Source organism: Artemia franciscana, chromosome 5 (assembly GCF_032884065.1).
Source record: "Artemia franciscana chromosome 5, ASM3288406v1, whole genome shotgun sequence".
NCBI lineage: Eukaryota > Metazoa > Arthropoda > Branchiopoda > Anostraca > Artemiidae > Artemia > Artemia franciscana.
In genome coordinates this window covers 21,046,147-21,067,276 of record NC_088867.1, presented here as the reverse complement: position 1 = coordinate 21,067,276, position 21,130 = coordinate 21,046,147, and the positions used below count along the sequence as shown (strand labels likewise).

Below are 21,130 nucleotides of genomic sequence, written 5' to 3'. Positions count from 1 at the left end.
CCCCAGTCACTTTTGACTCTTAAAACTGGCACAATTTTGAATCAATTGAGTCCAATTGAGTTTTTACGACTGCCCATTGCATATGAAGTGGTTCTGGGACAAAAAGAACTCATTGAAGGCTTATAGCTCTTTACTGCTGGCGAGGCAAGAGCGTTGTCTTTTCTTGCCGTTTCATGCTTTGATCAAACAGTTCGTGGTAACGAACTGTAGTAAGGAGCGACCCGGCTCAATAGTAAACGAAACTCTAAAAAACGAAATTTTGATGCTAAAAGATACATCAAAAGAATTGCATTTTCATGCTGATTTTAAATATATAAGTTTAATCAAATTTAGTCATTGTCATCAAAAGTTACGAGCCTGAGAAAGTTTGCCTTATTTTGGCAAATAGAGGGAAACACCCCCTAAAAGTCACAGAATCTTAACGATCATCACACCATCGCATTCAGCGTATCAGAGAACCCTTTATCAAAAATTTCAAGCTCCTATCTACAAAAATGTGGAATTTCGTATTTTTTGCCAGAAGACAGATCACGTGTGCGTGTCTATTTATTTATTTATTTTTTTCTTTCCCCCAGGGTTCATCGTATCAACGAAGTGGTCCTAGAATGTCGCATCTTCTCTTTAATATATTTAATCAGGCCCAAGAAGGGAGATTGAGAAAAGAACAAACTGACTTACGAATCAGTGGTTCGATTCGAATTCGAACGAAAGTTCGATTCGAACTTTCGTCAGTTCGAATCGTAGATTTCACAGGAGCTGCACTTGCAGCAACACACATCTCTTCTAGCTAAATACGGAAAATTTGAGACTGTTGCCTAGTATCAAAATCTAAGGAGCTATTGTCCACGTACAGTGAAAATAGAAACTAGTTTACATTTATCTATAGTAAAGGGAGAAACTGAATTCTATTTTTTGTGAAAATATTTTCTATGGTTAGATAAATTGTCGAAGCTGTTTGAACACTTAAAAATTAAACACTTACAAATTTCAAGATATATTTAAGAGTTCACTAAATAAGTTTCATAAGTTCTTATAACTCAATGCACAGTGTAAATCATTTTTCAGTTTTCAATCCCTGCAATTTTCTTCGATTTTTCATTTTCCTTATCTTATTACCATTGTATATTTTCCAATATTTTCAAATGTATAAATTTGTATATTTACTAATGATTCTATATATATTTTACCATCTTGGTGAGTGTCACCATTTTTGTTCAATTCACCAGTTTTCTTTTCTTAAGTGGATACAAATCAAGCCTGAAGTTTTGGGATGGGGTGATGGGAACAACGTATGAAAATGGGCATCAATTCACAGCTTTACAATGCAAGAACAAATGACAATCTAAAAAATCAATATAAAATTCAAAAAGATAAAGCTGGGACAAGTGGTGAGGGAAATATAAAGTGGGAGTACTTTAAAGTAATGCAGGACTTTGTTGGAGACTGACCAAAGATACAGCCGGTTGCTGTTGTTGGTGGGACAAGAAGAGTAGTTTTAAAAGACACTGTGAGGACATTTTCAGAGAATTTTCCCTCACATGTCCCTACTGAGGCTGAATTTTCAATTGTATTACCTGTTGAACGGATAGAGAGTCCATGCTCTTCTCAACAAGTGTCCAGGCTCAATAAGAGGAAGAGAGGTAACAGTGAATCCACTCTACTACAAAGTAAAATTGCCTCAAAACCTAATGTGACGGAGGCGATCTTACAAATGAACACAGATGCCAATAAGCGTCATGAGGAACGTATTTCATGGCAGGACTTAGAATTGGAAAAAAAGAGCACCGAACTCGAATTGCTTCAAAACTCATTGAAAGATTTTTAAAGTTATTTTAGTTTTTTCGTAATGAATGTAAAAAATAAATGACCTTAAATATATTTAACTTTTTAATATTATCTGAACAGGGAACAGTTAACAATCACATCATAAGAATTAGTTAAATGTATTATTTCTAAAAAAGCAATTTAGAAATATATTGTATATTCAATATTGTTTTTTCATATTTGTGCGATTGTGCTCTGAAGCAATTTTCCAGTGAATCATTGTCCTTCCAGAAAAATAAACAATAGTCAGTAATCTTAGCAATCATCTGGGAGTATTTTATTTATAGGCCTACTTTTTCATACAATTTAGCCACGAAATAATGATCACATCACTTGATGTCTTTTGCATGCTCTTTTCCAATATAGGGACTAGTCCCATCTTGTGTCACTGATGGGGACCACAACAACTCATTATAGACTTGTTTTTAGGGTAAATTTTGTAGTCTTGTGTAGTTCACAGCATAATTTTTATTTTCCTTATTCTTTATAGTTAAGTGTTAGTATAAAAATAATTTTGCAGAATTTTTCAAAAGAGCCTGAACCCCTTCAAAAAGAATTGTTTTACTGTGAAGTCATTTTCAATGGGTGTTAGGCTCTGTTTAAAAATTCCTTCAAATTTGTTTTTAAAATAACATTTTACTATGTAGCTAAAGACTACAAGGGCAACCTAAAAAACATCCAAATTACTGTCCAGGCTCAATTTGAACAAATAGACAGGACAAAATAAATGTGTTTTTAGTCCGTGTACTGTCTGTGTCAATAGATAAGCCAGGGATTTACTGTTCCAATTCCCAAGAAAATTAGTCTTATGCCTGGGCTCAAAAGTGAGATTGAATTTGTCAAAGCTTGGAGGTTTATTCTTCCTGCCTGTTTAAAGAAAACAGATGCATAACTGAAGTTTTGTTCTTTTCTGTCTTGCATTTGATGGGTATAAATGGTATATGTTCCTTTATTCATCTGTCATGTTTCTTTTCTACAGGAATGTTTTTGTCTGGTTTCGGAATAAATTTTACATCCCCAGTTACTGTTTGATGAGCCGTAGTTTTATGCAATAATCTTATAATAGTACTAGCTGTTGGGGAGGCGCTTCTCGCCCCCCACCCCCCGCGCGCGTAAGTCGTTACGCGCCATATTAGTTACGCGCCATTGTAGTTCCCTGTGTCCCACCTGTGAATATAGATAGATACATATATATATGTTTTTAATTACGTAAAACTTGCGAATATACAATATTCTTCGCTATCCCATTGTCTGTGCATATAAATAGATTGTCAGGTTTACCGACTCTTGAACATGCAATGTATAATTGTCCATGGGAAAAACAATCCGTATTCAGATCTATACCTCATGATTCTAATGATTGCCCATGAGCTTTGTTGATGGTGATTGCTAATCGAACATTCCCTGTGTCCCCGTCGTCATTTATATACCCCCCTCTGCCCCCCGGCGTCCCCGTTGTAGTTGTGTCCCTTTGTCCCGGTAGTCATTTATATTCCTTGTGTCCCGGTCGTCATTTGTGTCCCGCTGTTTTTTTCTTTTTAGTTTTTTACCTTTTTTGTTTTTCCTTTTTTTAAGTTTTTTTCTTTTTTTAGCTTTTGTCGCGCCATATTAGTTACGCGTCATTGTAGTTGTGTCCCACCTGTGAGAAGAGAAATCCTCGGCACGCTTTCTTTTCTTACTTTCTCTATCAGCCGCAAGTCTTTTGGCATACTCTTTGAGCAGCTTCCTCGGCTGTTGCCATTGTAGGTTCTTCAGTCATTTTACAATTAAATATTTCTTTTTGAACGATCTTCTTAAATACTTATAATGACGTCATATACTAAGCCTCGTCATAACAAACATGACGACATACAGCTCAATCCTTATAATGACGTCAGTCGACAGACACACAAACAAACAACTTATTTTTACATATATAGACTAGCTGTTGGGGTGGCGCTTCGCGCCACCCCAACACCTAGTTGGTGGGGGCGCTTCGCCCCCCCCGCGCGTGTAAGTCGTTACGCGCCATTGTAGTTGTGTCCCACTTGTGAATATAGATAGATATATATATATATATATATATATGTTTTTAACTACGTAAAACTTGCGAATATACAACATTCTTGGCTGTCCCATTGTCTGTGTATATAAATAGATTGTGAGGTTTACCGACTCTTGAACATGCAACATATAATCGTCCATGGGAAAAACAATCTGTATTCAGATCTATACCTCATTATTCTAATGATTACCCTTGAGCTTTGTTGATGGTGATTGCTAATCGAACATTCCCTGTGTCCCCGTCGTCATTTATATACCCCCCTGTGCCCCCCGGCCGTCATTTATATTCCCTGTGTCCCGGTCGTCATTTGTTTCGCAGTCTGTAATTTCTCTTCGAGTGTCCCGGTCGTCATTTATATTCCCTGTGTCCCGGTCTGTAATTTCGTCAGTCGACACACAAACATGACGTCAGTCGAAAGACACAAACAAACAACTTATCTATATATATAAAAATAAGTTGTCTGTGGATCTGTGGATGGATCAGGTGACGTCACCTGAAAAAACTGGATCAGGTGACGTCAAAACTGAAAAAACTAAAAAAAGGCAAAAACTACAAAAAAAACTAAAAACTAATAAAAAAAATAAAAAAGCTAAAAAACTAAAAAAACTAAAAAAAGGCAAAAACTACAAAAAAAAACTAAAAACTAATAAAAAAGCTAAAAAACTAAAAAAACTAAAAAAAGGCAAAAACTACAAAAAAAACTAAAAACTAATAAAAAAATAAAAAAGCTAAAAAACTAAAAAAACTAAAAAAACTAAAAAAAAGGTAAAAAACTAAAAAACTAAAAACTAAAAAAAACTAAAAAAAAGGAAAAAACTGAAAAATAAGCTAAAATAAAGGTAAAAACCAATAAAAAACTAAAAAAAAAACTGAAAAAACTAAAAAAAGGCAAAAACTACAAAAAAAAAACTAAAAACTAATAAAAAAAGTAAAAAAGCTAAAAACTAAAAAAACTAAAAAAACTAAAAAAAGGTAAAAAACTAAAAAAAATAAAAAATAAAAAAAAATAAAAAAAAGGAAAAAACTAAAAAAACTAAAAAAAAGGAAAAAACTACAAAAAAAACTAAAAACTAATAAAAAAATAAAAAAGCTAAAAAACTAAAAAAACTAAAAAAACTAAAAAAAGGTAAAAAACTAAAAAAACTAAAAACTGAAAAAAACTAAAAAAAAGGAAAAAACTGAAAAATAAGCTAAAATAAAGGTAAAAACCAATAAAAAACTAAAAAAAAAACTGAAAAAACTCACTACAAAAAAAAACTAAAAACTAATAAAAAAAGTAAAAAAGCTAAAAAACTAAAAAAACTAAAAAAACTAAAAAAAGGTAAAAAACTAAAAAAAATAAAAAATAAAAAAAAAATAAAAAAAAGGAAAAAACTGAAAAATAAGCTAAAATAAAGGTAAAAACCAATAAAAAACTAAAAAGAAAAAAAGGAAAAAACTAAAAAAAATTTTCATCTAAAAAACTAAAAAAAACTAAAAAAGGTAAAAACTAGATTAAAGTAATTCGAAAAAAGAAAAATGGTAAAAAACTAAAAAAAAACTAAAAAGAAAAAACTAAAAAAAAAATTAAAAATTGAAAAAATAAAAAAAAGAAAAAACCCAAAAAGAAAAAACATAAAAAAATAAAAAAGATAAAAAACTAAAAAAAACTAAAAAACTAAAAAAAAAGAAAAAACTAAACAAACTGGGAATTGCACAAATATTTCAATATATTTTGACAATATATATAAAAATAAGTTGTCTGTCCATTACGCCAGATTCTTCTATATATATAAAAGAAAACAAACTAGAATGTAAAAACTGGAAATTGCATAAATATTTCGAAATATTTTGACAATAGGTTAAAGTAATTCGAAAAAACAAAAATGGTAAAAAACTAAAACAAAACTAAAAAGAAAAAACTAAAAAAAAACTAAATAAAAAATTAAAAAAAGAAAAAAACTTAAAAAGGAAAAATGTAAAAAAAATAAAAAGGTAAAAAACTAAAAAGAAAAAAAAACTAAAAAAAACCTAAACAGCTAAAAAAAAAGAGAAAACTAAAAAAACTGGGAATTCCACAAATGTTTCAATATATTTTGACAAAAGATTAAGGTAATTCGAAAACCTTAAAACAGATACCCAAAATTTTGAGGTTTATTATCAATAAAAAGAAGAAACTTAAAAAAGAATAACTAAAAAAGAAAAAAATAAGAAAAGAAAAAACTATAAAAGAAAAAAAACTGAAATGAAACTGTATCTATATATCTATATAAATGACGACCAGGACACTAAGAAAAATTACAGACTGGGATACCGGGACACAAATGACGACCGGGACACAGGGAATATAAATGACGACCTGGACACAGGGATACAACTCCAACGGGGACGCCGGGGGCACAGGGGGATATATAGATGACGACGGGGACACAGGGAATGTTCAATTAGCAATCACCATCAACAAAGCTCAAGGGCAATCGTTAGAAAAATGCGGTATAGATATGAATACGAATTGTTTTCCCATGGACAATTATTATGTTGCATGTTCAAGAGTTGGTAAACCTGACAATCTATTTATATGGACAGACAATAGGACAGCGAAGAATGTTGTATATTCGCAAGTTTTACGTAGTTAAATATATATCTATATATATAAAAATAAGTTGTCTGTGTGTGGATCTGTGGATCAGGTGACGTCATGTTTGTCCGCATATGACGTCTGAATTATTTCACACTAATACAAAAGAAGAAAAAAACTAAAAAAGGTAAAAACTACAAAAAAAACTAAAAAGAAAAAAAAACTAAAAAAGCTGAAAAACTAAAAAAAACTAAAAAAAGGTAAAAATCTAATAACTAAAAAAACTGAAAAAAATAAAAAAAGGCAAAAACTACAAAAAAAATAAAAACTAATAAAAAAATAAAAAAGCTAAAAAACTAAAAAAACTAAAAAAAAACTAAAAAAAGGTAAAAGACTAAAAAAAACTAAAAACTAAAAAAGAAAAAAACTAAAAAAAAGGAAAAACTGAAAAATAAAAGAGAAAAAGAAAACTAAAAAAATATGAATAAATATATATAATGACGACCAGGACATAAGTAAAAAAAAAAAACTAAAAAAACTAAAAAAATGGTAAAAACTACAAAAAAACTAAAAACTAATAAAAAAACTAAAAAATCTAAAAATCTAAATAAACTAAAAAAGAAAAAAAAGAAAAAAGGAAAAAAATAAAGGAGAAAAACAAAACTAAAAAACGAATGTATATACAGACCGGGACACCGGGATACAAATGACGACCGGGACACAGGGAATATAAATGACGACCGGGACACAGGGACACAACTACAATGGGGACGCCGGGGGGCACAGGGGGATATAAATGACGACCGGGACACCGGGACACAAGGAATATAAATGACGCCTGGGACACTCAAAGAGAAATCACAGACTGGAACACCGGGACACAAATGACGACCGGGACACAGGGAATATAAATGACGACCGGGACACAGGGACATAACTACAAAGGGGACGCCGGGGTGCACAGGGGGATATATAAATGACGATGGCGACTCAGGGAATGGTCGATTAGCAATCACCATCAACAAAGCTCAAGGGCAATCATTAGAATCATGAGGTATAGATCTGAATACGGATTGTTTTCCCATGGACCATTATATGTTGCATGTTCAAGAGTCGGTAAACCTGAAAATCTATTTATATGCACAGACAATGGGACAGCAAAGAATGTTGTATATTCGCAAGTTTTACGTAGTTAAAAACATATATATATATATATATATATATATATATATTATATATATATATATATATATATATATATATATATATATCTATCTATATTCACAGGTGGGACATAGGGACACAACTACAATGGCGCGTAACGACTTACGCGCGCGGGGGGGCTTGGGGGGGGGCGCGAAGCGCCCCCACCAACTAGGTGTTGGGGTGGCGCGAAGCGCCACCCCAACAGCTAGTATATATATATATATATATATATATAGATTTTTGCATAAAATTGCGACTGAACGGATTTTTAATGATATGGATTGAAAATGTTCAGTTATTTGGTCCAGTCTGCATACAAAACAAAACGTTGGGGTGTAATATCAGGTTTCACATATTGATACAACCATACGTCAAAATGTTTTACCTTCATTGAGGCATAAGTTGCCCTGTTAACAAGCCCTGGTATTTCAAGTATATCAGAGACGAAACGAATTTTGGGCAAATTTTTGGGCGGCACGGATCAATGTATCCAGAAAATCTTCGATTTTTTCTTCATAGAGGTTCACCTTGCCCAAGAACTTATGAATCTACAAATTTCCTGTAAGTTTGCAGCCTATCAGAAACAAAACAAATTTTCGTGCCTCACGGATCGATATAGCCACAATTGGATTCAGTTTCTCTCCTGTATAGGTGTCCAACTAACCTCATAACTTTTTCATTTAATTTTCAGTGAAAAACACGAAAGTTCAGCAAAGAAAGGAAAACTATTGCCTAGTTTTTGGGTTTCACGAACCTTTCAGTCTTTGGTCTGGGATTATTAAAAACTTTCCCGCAACTTCTTTTGGCCTAATTTGAAAAATATATTATGAATCATGACCAATCGAAAAAAAAAGCATTTACTAGCAAATTACTTAGTACGATGATGCTTCTAGACTTAGGAAAGGTTGTACATAAAATTTATAGAGAATAAAACTGTGGTTCTAGGAAGAGTAGAGGATGTAACAACCAAATTTCAAATAAATAATTGAGAAGTGTCTTAGTCATCAAACATCATTCGTCCTCATTTTTGTAGATTATGAGCAAGCGTTTGATTCAGCTGATAGAAGAGCTTTAGCGAAGGTCCTATCCTTGTATGATATACCGGATAAATATCATTAAAGAGATTAGTGCTATGTAAGAGAATAACATTGCTGTGGTAAAGATAGAAAATGAGGTTAGTGGCTGGTTTTGTATTAAATTAGGAGTTCAGCATGGTTACCTTATATCCCCATTAATATAAATCCTTTTGATGGACTTTCTTCTAAGGAAAACAGTAAAGGCAATTGGAGAACACGGAATCTAATGGGCGAAAAAAATAATAATAATATTGCGCTACAGATCGATGCATCCTCATTTTTCTTTCAATTTCTTTCCTCATTTAGGTCCATTTGGTACAGTCTACTTACCCTGAAAGTTTCATGGCGATCGGGGAAGAACAATGTTTCGCCTATTTCAGGGTATTAAGCATTAATACAACCCATTCATTTTTTCGAAATAAGTTCCTCTCGTTAGGTTCGTGTTGCCGAAATAATCTTCAAGCTTTTCAGAAAAAAAATTATTGGCTCCTTTTCTGGACCCATTTTGAGCAAATCAACATGTTAGAGACAAAACTGTCTTAGCCCATCACCCCTCCTTCTAAACTAATAAAGATTCACTTACCCTACACCTCCTTCAACACTCCTTGAAAGTTTAAACTCGACCCCCAATTGGGCGTACACGTTGTCTTTCGATTTATATCGCTTCGTCACTTTGAGTAGATTCTAATTCTAGAAGGACTTACAATGCCAAGACTTTTAGGCGATTGAAAACATAAATGTTATATCTCCCCCCTCCTACCACAGTCGCGTTGCTCAAAACTAAGTTTTCAGGTCCACCCCCCTTCCCCCACCATCGACTAAAAGTTTAAACTTGATCTCTCAAGCCATTCCAAACAGGCCCCTTTGATAACCTATTACTGCACCCCTTAACCTTGATTGGCCACACCCGTACATATAATTTGGGTAGAGCATAAGACCGTAGAAGTAGGGCCTGGAGTTTACTTGCGCGCCACCCACCAAAACTCTGAAAGGACGTACCTACAATATCTCAGCTACGGCTATGGTTATTAAGTTGAAATTTTTAGCGAATATATAAAGGGTAATCTTGAACTAAATTAGAAAAAACTATATATATATATCCAGGGTTCAAAAGGGCATATCTGCAATATACATGGAACAACTAATTATTAGATCGAACAGTTGTTCCTTAGTAGGATGAAATAAAATAGATTATACTTTTTTACACTTCCGTAGATTTATAATTAAAGTCAAGTAGTTGCGCGCATCAGGGCCATGGCTAATTGTAGAAAAAGCCGAAAAAGATACTCCGGGTGAAAGGCAAATCTGGCACGAACTTTCAAGTTAATGCTGAAAAAATTTGAAAAATGGTTTATTTATTCAAAACTTGTATCAACTTCCAAAATGATAAATAAAACATACAATTTCCGCAATACAAAAGATAGAAAATTAAAAGCACTTGAGTGTTCTTCAGGCAGCTTGACTAAAAACGACAACATACTTCACTGACAACCTCTTAAAAAAGAAGCTCATCCACATGGTATTACATAGTATAATTATGCAGGTAGTTCACTAGTTCAAATCACTGCTTCTGATTCCTCATCTCCATCATCTAGAAAACAAAATTACTATGTGACTAAACCTACTAGGGAATACGCAGATCACTAATAATGAGCACACAAAGGCGGGTTCTGATAACAGAAAAAGATCAACAACAAATTCCAAAGATTGATTGAAAACAACTTGGTTTATACCTAGGATCCACTAACCTAATCCTTGTGTCATAGCCACACTTGAATAAAAATTTGTTCAAGAAGCATGATGTCGGCTGTACATTTCTTAAGGCATTTTAAGCGCCTTGGACGCTTTTTTTTAAAGCGTCCAATTTGAGATTCCTCAAAGTTCCATACTTTTCAAAATGCTAAATTCATTTCTAAATTCTGTTCGTGGATGAAATTTATCACTAAGGGTGCCGACTACGGAGAGGGAGGGAGATTGAACTTGATTTTTTTTCAGGTGGAAAATTAAAAGAAATAATTGAGGTCTATCAATTCAGGAACAAAGTTGAAATAAAAAAAAAAAAAAAAACTTCAGCCAAGTAAATACAAAAACAAACAAAGAAAACACGTAAAATAAGAATTGGCAATCTAGAGAAAACAATGGATGAAGTTAAATTGAGTATGTTTTAATTAATCTGCCTGGGGGTGTTTGTTTTAAAGATAGCTAACAAGAGAATCTTTTCGCACGTAAGAGCGATCTCCGAATCTATTCAAATACTACCCTAGGTGCCCATGTGACGTATATAGTTAGGGGGAGATAGTAAATCAAGAGGAGTTAAGGGACAGTTGTTTTTTTTTCATCTGAGATTTACAGCTAAGTCTATTCAGCGTAGATGATCCTACGTATTAATCTTTTGTTTTTTTCTTGTTCTGTACTATTTTACAATCATTTATATATATATATATATATATATATATATATATATATATATATATATATATATATATATAATATATATACATACATAAATAATTAATGTACTATATGTATATTAGTAAATTCAAATTCAATCATATATTTTCAACAAAAAACACATAACTGCTGTACATAATCTGCCGGGAAAGCACAAAAAGTGCTTGGCTAGGGCAGAAACTTAACTAAAGATTAATTAAACAATCAAGAAACAGAAACTGGATTTATCAAAAAAAAGGGGGGGGGAGTGACGAAGAGAAAGAAAGAAACGAAAAGAAAAAGACCGAAAAGAGGAGGACCGCACGATATTCAAATCTAAACAGTATTTCTGTAATGACCCTTCACTGCTCGTTTGAATGTAATAACGTTATTTGAGTTCCAGATTTCCAAGGGGACTAAATTCCAAATAGCTGGTGCAAAAAATCTAATTAAAAAAGACGCTCTTTTTGTTGACGGTGTCTCGTGGACAATGTCACATGAATTTCACGTTTCGTAAGTATGCAAATCTTGATTTAAATTGAATAGATTTTCAAATGATGATGGAAGGAGGTAGTCAAAATATTAAAAACAAAAAGTTGTGATCTGAAAACCTCTAGTCTTTGGCACATCAAATATTTTAGCAAGTTTAAAATGGAGGTTAATGTTATCTGAATGCTGAAGAGGTAATATAATTTCAATGGCATTATCTTGGATGATCTGGATTCTCTTATAACATGAGATGAAGTTACTTGTCCATATAGAGACAAATTATATATTCAAATCTAAACGGTATATAGACAAATAGAGACAAATGGGGATGAAAAATAGAATGATAAATCATTTTCAGGTTTTTTTTTTAGGGAAACGGAATTTAAGACGGCTGATAACTCCAAGGGACCTTGAAAGTTTGTAACCAATTAATTTGGCATGTTCTTTCCACGAAATTTTCTCATCAATAATAAATCCAAGATATCTACTGGTTTTTACTCTATTTATAATATTATTTTTTACTTTTAAACTGAGGTCTTCAATTGACCTCAAAACAAACTTACTTAAAACAAGTACTTCAATTGAAAATAAGGAGCAACATCAAAACTTAAAACGAACAGAAGTTATTACGTATATGAAAAGTGTTGGATCCTCTTCAAGACTTGGCTATTTACGCTAAAGCTTTTTTTTTTTACCGAATTTTAAAACAAAGCTCATTATTATTATTAAATGACCATTTCTGTTTCAGGAATCGTTCTTAAAGAACTAGGACAAAAAGTCAAAACTTTAGCGTAAAGAGCAAGGTCTTGTGAAGGGGACAACTCCTTTCATAAACGTAAAAATTTCTGTTCATTTTAAGTTTTAATGTTGTTCCTTACTTTCATTTGGAAAAAACTTGCTTTTTAACTTCATTACTGATCGTTTTTAAATAATGCCGGGAAATCTGGCTGTCTTTCCATAAAATTTCCGGTACTGAGTTTTATACGCCACTCACTCAAGTTTACGCTGTGTAAAAATCGAGCACAAACCGTTTGCTTCGTTAGCTTCTTCGTATTTTTAGAAAATAAATTGGGCTATATATTTGTACATTGGGGGTTGGGGATGGGGGGGGGGGGGCGAACTACATCGGGTCTGCATCCAAAATGTGTTAGGTAAAATTATTCTGCATATTATGAAGTAAGAATTGTTTTCTTACTTCAAACTGTCCATATACTTTACATCTCCTCTCCTTAATTGCAAATATGTAGTCCAAATTATATATTTTCCATCTATTCTGTCACTTGTCTTTGTCTTGTCTCACGCTAAGTAGAAAGAAACTAACAAAGAATCCAGGTTTGTTCTCGAGTTTTACACAGCGTAAACTTGAGAGAGTGGCGTATAACACACAACAACCAAAATTCCTTCCCCCTAAGAAATAAAAGTCAAATAAAATTCAAAAATTTGGAAAACCTTATTTTCCACGGGGTAATTTCACAGGGGGGGGGGGTATTTCCCACGAAGAGGTATTTTACGGAGAGGCATTATCCGGGAGTGGTGGTGTAAACGCCGGCCACCGTAAGACGAGACCAATAAGGAAAGCTAAAGCAAATGATATTGGCAAATTATCTTAATTAATCAAAATCCAAAACGAAGAAGAAAGAAATAATAGGGTTAGAATATCTGCGAAACTAAGAATCAAAACATGAAATATTGAAAATGATAGCGAAATGATTGGGTTTGGAGTTTTGACATGGATAAGGTCAGCAATACTTACCATGCCTACAAAAAAAAACAAAGGTTCGGCGATATGTATTTGATACTGACAAAATACAAGCCAAGGCAAAAGCTACAAGTCCAATAACAAAAAAAAACTGTAATTTTACAAAGACGCTAATTCTAATTATGGCTCACTCAAAATGTTAAAAGATTGATTGATGAAAATGAAGAACAAATAAATGGGATTAGAAAACTAATAAAAGTGAGAATCGCAACAGTTGAACAAAAAGGCATGGAACAAATGACAGTGAGAATCACATTGAATTCTAAACAAAATTCTGAACAATGATCTTCAGTTTGAAAACTGGAAGACGTACTTGTTGACTTTACTGTCTTAACATATTAAATAAAGATTATGTAACTGTTAAAGCAAAAGGCATGGAAACAACTTTCTGAGGTAATCATGAACAAAAATGAACATGAGTTCTACGGTTAGAAAACAATGAACAGCAATGACTGGCAACTAAAAGGATCTAAATGGGTTAGAACTTTAAGGAAGAATTCGTATTTCACCCAGTGGGGTGGAGAATATCCCTTAAAAGTCAAATAATCTTAATGAAAATCACACAATTAGATTCAGCCTATCTGAGTATCCTATTATAGAGGTTTCAAGCTCCTAACTGCAAAAATGTAGAATTTTTCTATATATTTCCAAAAGAAAGATCACAGATGCGTGTTTATTTTGTTTTTCAGAGGGAATAGAATCGACATATTGGTCCTAGAATATAGGGAGAGGGCTCATTCGAACGGGAAATGAAAAGTTGGCCATTTTAAGTGACAAAGAAGATTGGAGGATAACTAGACCCCTTCCCCGTATTTTCCCCAAAATCACCTGATCAAAATTTTAAGATAGTTATTTTGTTCAAGATATTGAAAGGCCCATTAAACATGCCTTTGGATATGACTTGACCCCTCCCCCTTCTCACAGCCTTAGATGAAAAGTTCTTGAGTTATAAAGTCTCCCTATTGTTTACGCATAGTATTTGTTATTGGTAAGTATAAATACATTTTTCGATAGAAGGGGGGACGAATTTAAAAAACGACCTGGAGTTAAATACAAAGAATAAGCTTTTTCAACTGAAAGTAAGGAGCAACATTAAAACTAAAACAAAAATAAATTTTTACGAGCAGAAGCACAATAGTTTGTAGGCATTATTACATCTATTCAATAACTAATAACATTTCTATACTTGCCCCATAAACTCTGCTGTCATAAGAGCCAAGAGCTCATATGGCACTTACGATGAAGTCGGAACCTTAAGTCAAACTCGGTACTAGAGTTATCGATTTCATCGTCCTGACACATAAAGAAGCACCTAACTAGTCAAAGGACTAAAAATCCCTCAAACTCCCCCGAAGAGATCGGATCCTGTCCGCTTATGTCAATCACGTATCTATTTCTATTTCTCGATTTCGAGTTATCGATTTCATCGTCCTAACACATCAAAAAGCACCGAACTCGTCAAAGCACTAGAAGTCCCTCAAACTCCCCCAAAGAGATCGGATCCGGTCCGCTTATGTCAATCACGTATCTATAGCTGGTGCTTATTCTCGAACTTGCCAAAATACTAGAAATCCCCCTAATTCCCCCAAAGACAGAGGACTCCCCCCATAACTCCCCCGGTTATATCAATAACGTATCTAGAACTTGTGCTTATTCTTCCCATCAAATTTCATCCCGATCTCTCCACTCTAAGAGTTTTCCAAGATTTCTCTTTCCCCCCTCCACTCTTCTATGTCCCTGGATCCGATCCGAATCGAAAACGGAGTATCTGGGACATGAGATCTTTCTATATATGAAGTTTCATCAAGATCCGAAGGCCCATTCGTATGATAAACATACCTCCATTTTTAAGATTTCTCATCCCTAAAGTCCCACCCAACAGATGGTCAAATCGAGGAAATGACTGTTATTAAGTCAATTTGTGCAGGCCCCTGACACACCTACCTATTTTTATCGTCCTAGCACGTCCAGTAGCACTGAACTCGCCAAAGCACTGGGATCCCCCCCCACTACACCAAAAAGAGCGGATTTGGTCTGGTTATGTTAATCACGTACCTAAGACCTGTGCTTATTCTTTCCTCCAAATTTTATACAGATCTCTCCACTCTAAGCGTTTTCCAAGATTTCCAGCTTCCCCTTGCAACTCTCCCCGATATCACCAGATACGGTCATATTTAAAATTTGAGTTCTGAGACGTGAGGTCCTCCTAAATAACAAATCTCAGTAAGATCCGATCACCCGTTTGTAAGTTCAAAATACCTCATTTTTTCTAACGTTTCCGAATCGACCAAATTACCACCCACCCTCAACTCCCCAAAGAGAGCAAGCCCGGTCCAGTTATGCTAATCACATATCTAGGACTTGTTCTTATTCTTTCCGCCGAGTTTCAACCGGATCTCTCCACTCTAATCGTTTTCCAAGATTTCCGGTTTCCCCTCTCTCTTCCCCCCAACGTCACATATTCGGTCAGGATTTAAAATAAAAGCTTCGAGACATGAGGTCCTTCTAGATATCGAATTTCATTAAGATCCGATCATCTGTTCGCAAGTTAAAAATACCTCATTTTTTCTAATTTTTTCGAACTACCCTCCCCCTACAACTACCCCAAAGAGAGCAGATCCCATCCGGTTATGCCAATGGCGTATCTATGACTTGTGCTTATTCTTCCCGCCAAACTTCATCCCGATCTCTCCACTCTAAACGTTTTCCAAAATTTCCAGTTTCCACCTCCAACCTCCCCCCCTCTAATCTAATCGGATCTGGTTGGGATTTACAATAAAAGCTTTGAGACATTAGGTCCTTCTAAATAACAAATTTCATCAAGATCTGACCATCCGTTCGTAAGTTAAAAATACCTCATTTTTTCTCATTTTTCTGAATTACCCCCCCCCCCCTTTCGACTCCCCAAAAGAGAGTGGATCCGGTCCAGTTGTGTCAATCATGTATCTAAGACTTGAACTTAATCTTCTCAATATATATATCCCGCCATTTCATCCCGATCTCTCCACTCTAAGTGTTTGGCAAGATTCTTCCCCCCCCCCCCTAATCTAACCGGGTCCTGTCAGGATTTAAAAAAGAGCTCTGAGAGATAAGGTCCTTCTAAATATCAAATATCCGATCACTGGTTCGTAAGTAAAAAATACCTCAATTTCTCTAATTTTTCCGAATTTACCCCCCCCCCAAAGAGAGCAGATCTGTTTCGGTTATGTCAATCACGTATCTGGGACTTTTGCTTAATTCTTCCCACCAAGTTTCATCCCTGTCTTTTCACTCTAAGGATTTTCCAAGATTTCCCGTTTCCCCTTCCAACTCCTTTCAATATCACCGTATCTGGTTGGGAATTAAAATAAGAGCTCTGAGATACAAGGTCTTTTTAGATATCACATTTCATTACGATCTGATCACCCATTCGTAAGTTAAAAGTACCTAATTTATGGTGGTCGAGTCGGAGAAATGACTGTTATCAAGTCAATTTCTGCAATTTGTCAAAACGTTCCCATATGATATTTCGAGGAATGTCAGTAAAGCAAAATTCAAAAAACAGGAGGGGGAGAGAGTAGGACCTAATACCTAATTTCAAAACTCATTACACAATTCAGTAGACTGAAGGCGGTTTTCTGCCAAGATAATTTGTTAGTAGTACTATTAAAAGCACAGCAAAATACAAACACATTGCTAAGGGGATATTCAGAAGAGAGAGAAAGAAAGAAAGAGAGAGAGAGAGAGAGAGGGGGGGGGAGAGAGAGAGAGGTTGACTAATATGTAATCTCAAATTGAAGTATTGCTTCAATTAAGATACTATGTTTATTAGGATGTCTAGCTGGGTACTCAGCAAGCAATGTAAGATTGGAGAGGCATCTGTATGAATCTAGTGAAAAAAATGTTGCTGAAAAATTAATTGATAATTGTAAATATAATTAATAATTAATAGCGTATATACATATGGGGAATAAATGTTGCGTAAATCTGAATTATAAAACAATTCTTTCAATTCTTGAGGTTTTGAATGAAGGAATTAGGTTTTGAATGGAGGTATGTGGTTTTGAATGAATGAATGAATTAATAAGATTTATTTCCCATTTTTTCGACAAAATGTAACGAACGGGGCAAAAACAAATAAAGAAAAAAGAGAAAAATAAAACATAATGCAGCCTAATACAGAAAAAAAAGAAAGAAAAAGGAAACATCCAGCAAATAAACTAAAACTTTAGCAGTGAAACTCTCTTTCCCAACTTAAACTTATTGTTAACTAGAAATAAACCACAAACTAAATACCTTATTCAATTTTTTCTGGATTTTAAAAAAATATAATTAGCTAGATCTTTTTGACTGGACGTGCAATTTCAAAAACATATTCTTTTGACTAGTGAAAAGATACCATAATCCTTTAGGACAACATTTTACTGGTCACTCTTACCACTTGAAATTTCTTTTAAGCAAAAGCTTTGACCTTTAAGTAGCAATTACTAATTTGAGTTTATTTTGCTGCGGCTTTTTGACAAGCTTCTCTTGGTAGGTAAGACATTAAGTAAAGCATGACGGAACTAGACCCTCAAGGTCCAAACCGGCGATGCTGATCTCCGTTTCGTGGCCCTTCAGCCAGGAAGTGCAATAAGGGGTTGGGGGCCTGCCTTCCTGTGCTTTCACACACCCTTTCTTTTTACCTTCCCCAGATTTGTGCAGGTGCCCATTTAAAACCGGGTCGACTCTTGATGAGCTTTCAAAGTCAAGCAACTGACCCCCTTCCCAAACCAAATAACCGGCCACACCAGGCATCAAACCCATGCCTCTCAGACAAAGGATACCCAACGCAGCGCACCAACCACTTAGCCAGGACATGCTTTTCTTAGCTTAAAGCTTTCGAAACGCATAAGAATATTCCATCCATATAGGATTGTCATTTTGTGGCTTTAGTAGTACCAAAATTGCTTACCTGATGTCTCAGGGTCCAGAATTCGTTCTGCTAGTGATAGTCCAGATGTCGTTCTGTTTCTGGGCGACCAATCATAGTTCTTCTTCTAAAATAGCAATAGAAGATAGGATTTGATAAAGAAAAAAATATAGAAAAAGCGAGGAATACAAAATTAACCTGAGGAAGGTTTATTTTTATTGATATTACGTACAGACAAATTATGGGCACTAAAATATAAGTATATGGGGCTCCAGAAAGCAGAGCAAGTGATACAGAGGGCTTTGAATTAGTGACACCTGGAATAAGGAGAGCAAGCCTATTAGCATTCTTTATTTCTAATCAATCAAAATCGACTGCTCTCCGGAATCTTTGTTGCAAAACCCTGTTTAAGGACAAATTGACTCTTTCTGTGTTTGACCAGCCAGAAATGAAACATGGTATATAAAAAACAACATGGGTATTGAAAGCACCATCCCGGGGAACCATCCATCGTCACATAAATATTGCTGCAAGATAAAAAAAAAAAGTTGAGTGGAAGACTGGTTTAAGGTCTACCACTCAAGCTAGCTTGACTTGTGACTGTTGATCTGCCTTCTATGTTGTTCTATGTTGAGACGTCAAATCAACCGGTGAAAATGATTCAGACAGCCTTTCTGTTCCTTGTTCTGAAAACTCTGGAAGTGAAGATATTTTAGGGGAAGACAAATGGAGTGTCTAAAGAAGAGGGTAGCAAAAGTAATGGAGAAGAATATTGGGGAGCTGAAAGTCTGTCAGAAAACGAGGTTGTTACAATTGTACCACGTTACGATTGTTCAAACATTAATAAAACTGCAAAAATAATTTAGAAAACTGAAAGTTTCCACAGTCAAACATATTAACTTAAAAAGATATTGTAAAGAGGCCTTCGTTCTCATATCCATCTTGAAATGAAAGTGCGATGAAATAGCACACTGGAAAGGATCTAGTCTACAAAAAATCGTAAGAAGTCTGGAAAATTGTTTTTACAATCGACGAATGCAACGATTCTATTAGTAGCATCTGGCTTATATCTAAATGCTAGACTGCACTAGAAGCTGAAATTACCGTACAACACCGTACAACAGCCGAAACACCGTACTTTCTCCTATTCACAATACTACTGTAATGGTCGTGGAGTTAAAAAAAAGTAGTTTAAGACGAGCCTTCTTTTTGAAATTACTCTTTTCTAAAAAACAGCTTATCTGGACCTTTCAACATTTGAAAAGTTTTCACTTGTGGATCGTTCTCTAATCCCTCAATCTTTGAGGCCATTACTGTAGGATACATTAAGTAATGGTGTAAAAACCACAAGAGCACCAGCTCGAACCCGCTTTTGTACTGCTGAAGTCCTTGGGAATATGGTAGAGTCCCAAAGGCAACTTTTCTGGACCTTTCAACATTTGCAAAGTGGTCACTTGTGGATCGTTCTATGGTGAATTTTAATTAAAAATTTTATTTAAGGTTTAGATTTAAAATTTAATGTAAACAATTTTTTATTCTTTTTTTCATTTTTTGTTAGCAATTTTTTTTCAATATAAGAAATTCCTTACTTGAAACATGTCAGCAACAAAGCTTTCAGGAGCAGTAAATTCGGTAGGATCTTTAATTTTAATAAGGATGAGGAAGAATAGATAGTGCCACATGTTGTGCTCGCAACGAATGTGATATTCAAAAGTAACAGCCTTGTTGTCAAATGAAGTCCGCTTAAGTCCTGAAAGGAAAAAATTCACATTATAAATGTGTAAATTAACATAAATTCACTAAATAAAGCATATCTAGGGGAGAAATTCCTCCCCTGAAAAGAGCTTATGAAAACTGAAAAAAAGAGATCTTTGCGCTTTTTTGAATCCCTCCGTTCAAAAATTTATGCCTATAGCGTTAGAGACCAGCCCGTGGCACTAATTCATGAGAATATGGGGAAGGGGAGGGACGAAAATCCCCCCCCCCTTTGCATTCGAACTTCTGTGATGAACAGTAATTACAGTAAATGTAGAACAATAGCTTTTCCTTTTGTAATTCTTAATCCTGGTTTAAGAAATTAGGTCAGAATCCTCCCATCATTTATGAGTGTTTGTGCTAAAAATTTTGTTGTTACAAAATGAGCATTGTTATTGTTAATTATTTAATAAATTTTGGAACCAATTTTTTGCGTAAAATTAAACATGTAACTTTTGAATTTAGACTGAAAATTTGCAATAGCGAAGCTTACAAAGCAATTAAAGCAAAATCTGTGGGTAAAAAACCGTGGGTATATATTACATAAGATTTACATGCATTACATGTATTTTGCTTACTTTGTACAGGTTAGACAAATATTTTGGGGAAAGGATTCAAACAAAGTACCCCCCCCCCCCACTCTGAATACGGCCTTGTCAATAAGTGGAATTATTTTCAGCTCACTAGTTTAAAAGCTACGAATGTCATATACTTATTCTGAGCATAAACTCGGTTAATACACTGGACCATAACGTCTTTGATCCATCCAAGCTGCTTCTATGTTGTCTATATATTCATATGTGAATATGGACATTTGAGAACAACTTCATTAAAAGCTTACAAAAGAGATCAAGCAAAGAAGGGCAAAAATTCCTTTCTTTTATTTTAAAGTCCGTTTAAAAAGGAAATGAGGAATTTATGGGGTGGGAGTGGGGAGGGGCAATAAAAATAAGCCGTAATACACAAAAACAAATGAAACACTGCTTGTAAACTTGGTTAGAGGAGAGTCAAAGATGAAGGCTTCTACCCTGCACACGTAACTACTGATTGACCTTTTTAGCTCAAGGTTTGTGACATCCCATGTGCCTGATCTCCCGTT

At 34.4% G+C, this 21,130-nt stretch overlaps 1 long non-coding RNA gene across 1 annotated transcript; it reads right to left on the bottom strand.

Moving 5' to 3' along the window:
* Positions 1 to 10,045: 10,045 nt before the first annotated feature.
* Positions 10,046 to 20,055, bottom strand: LOC136027089 (uncharacterized). The gene is made up of 3 exons (XR_010617493.1): positions 19,866 to 20,055; positions 18,319 to 18,403; positions 10,046 to 10,298 (listed from the first exon to the last, which is right to left on the bottom strand). It is a non-coding gene; the product is annotated as an uncharacterized LOC136027089 (long non-coding RNA).
* Between the last annotated feature and the right edge of the window lie 1,075 nt (positions 20,056 to 21,130).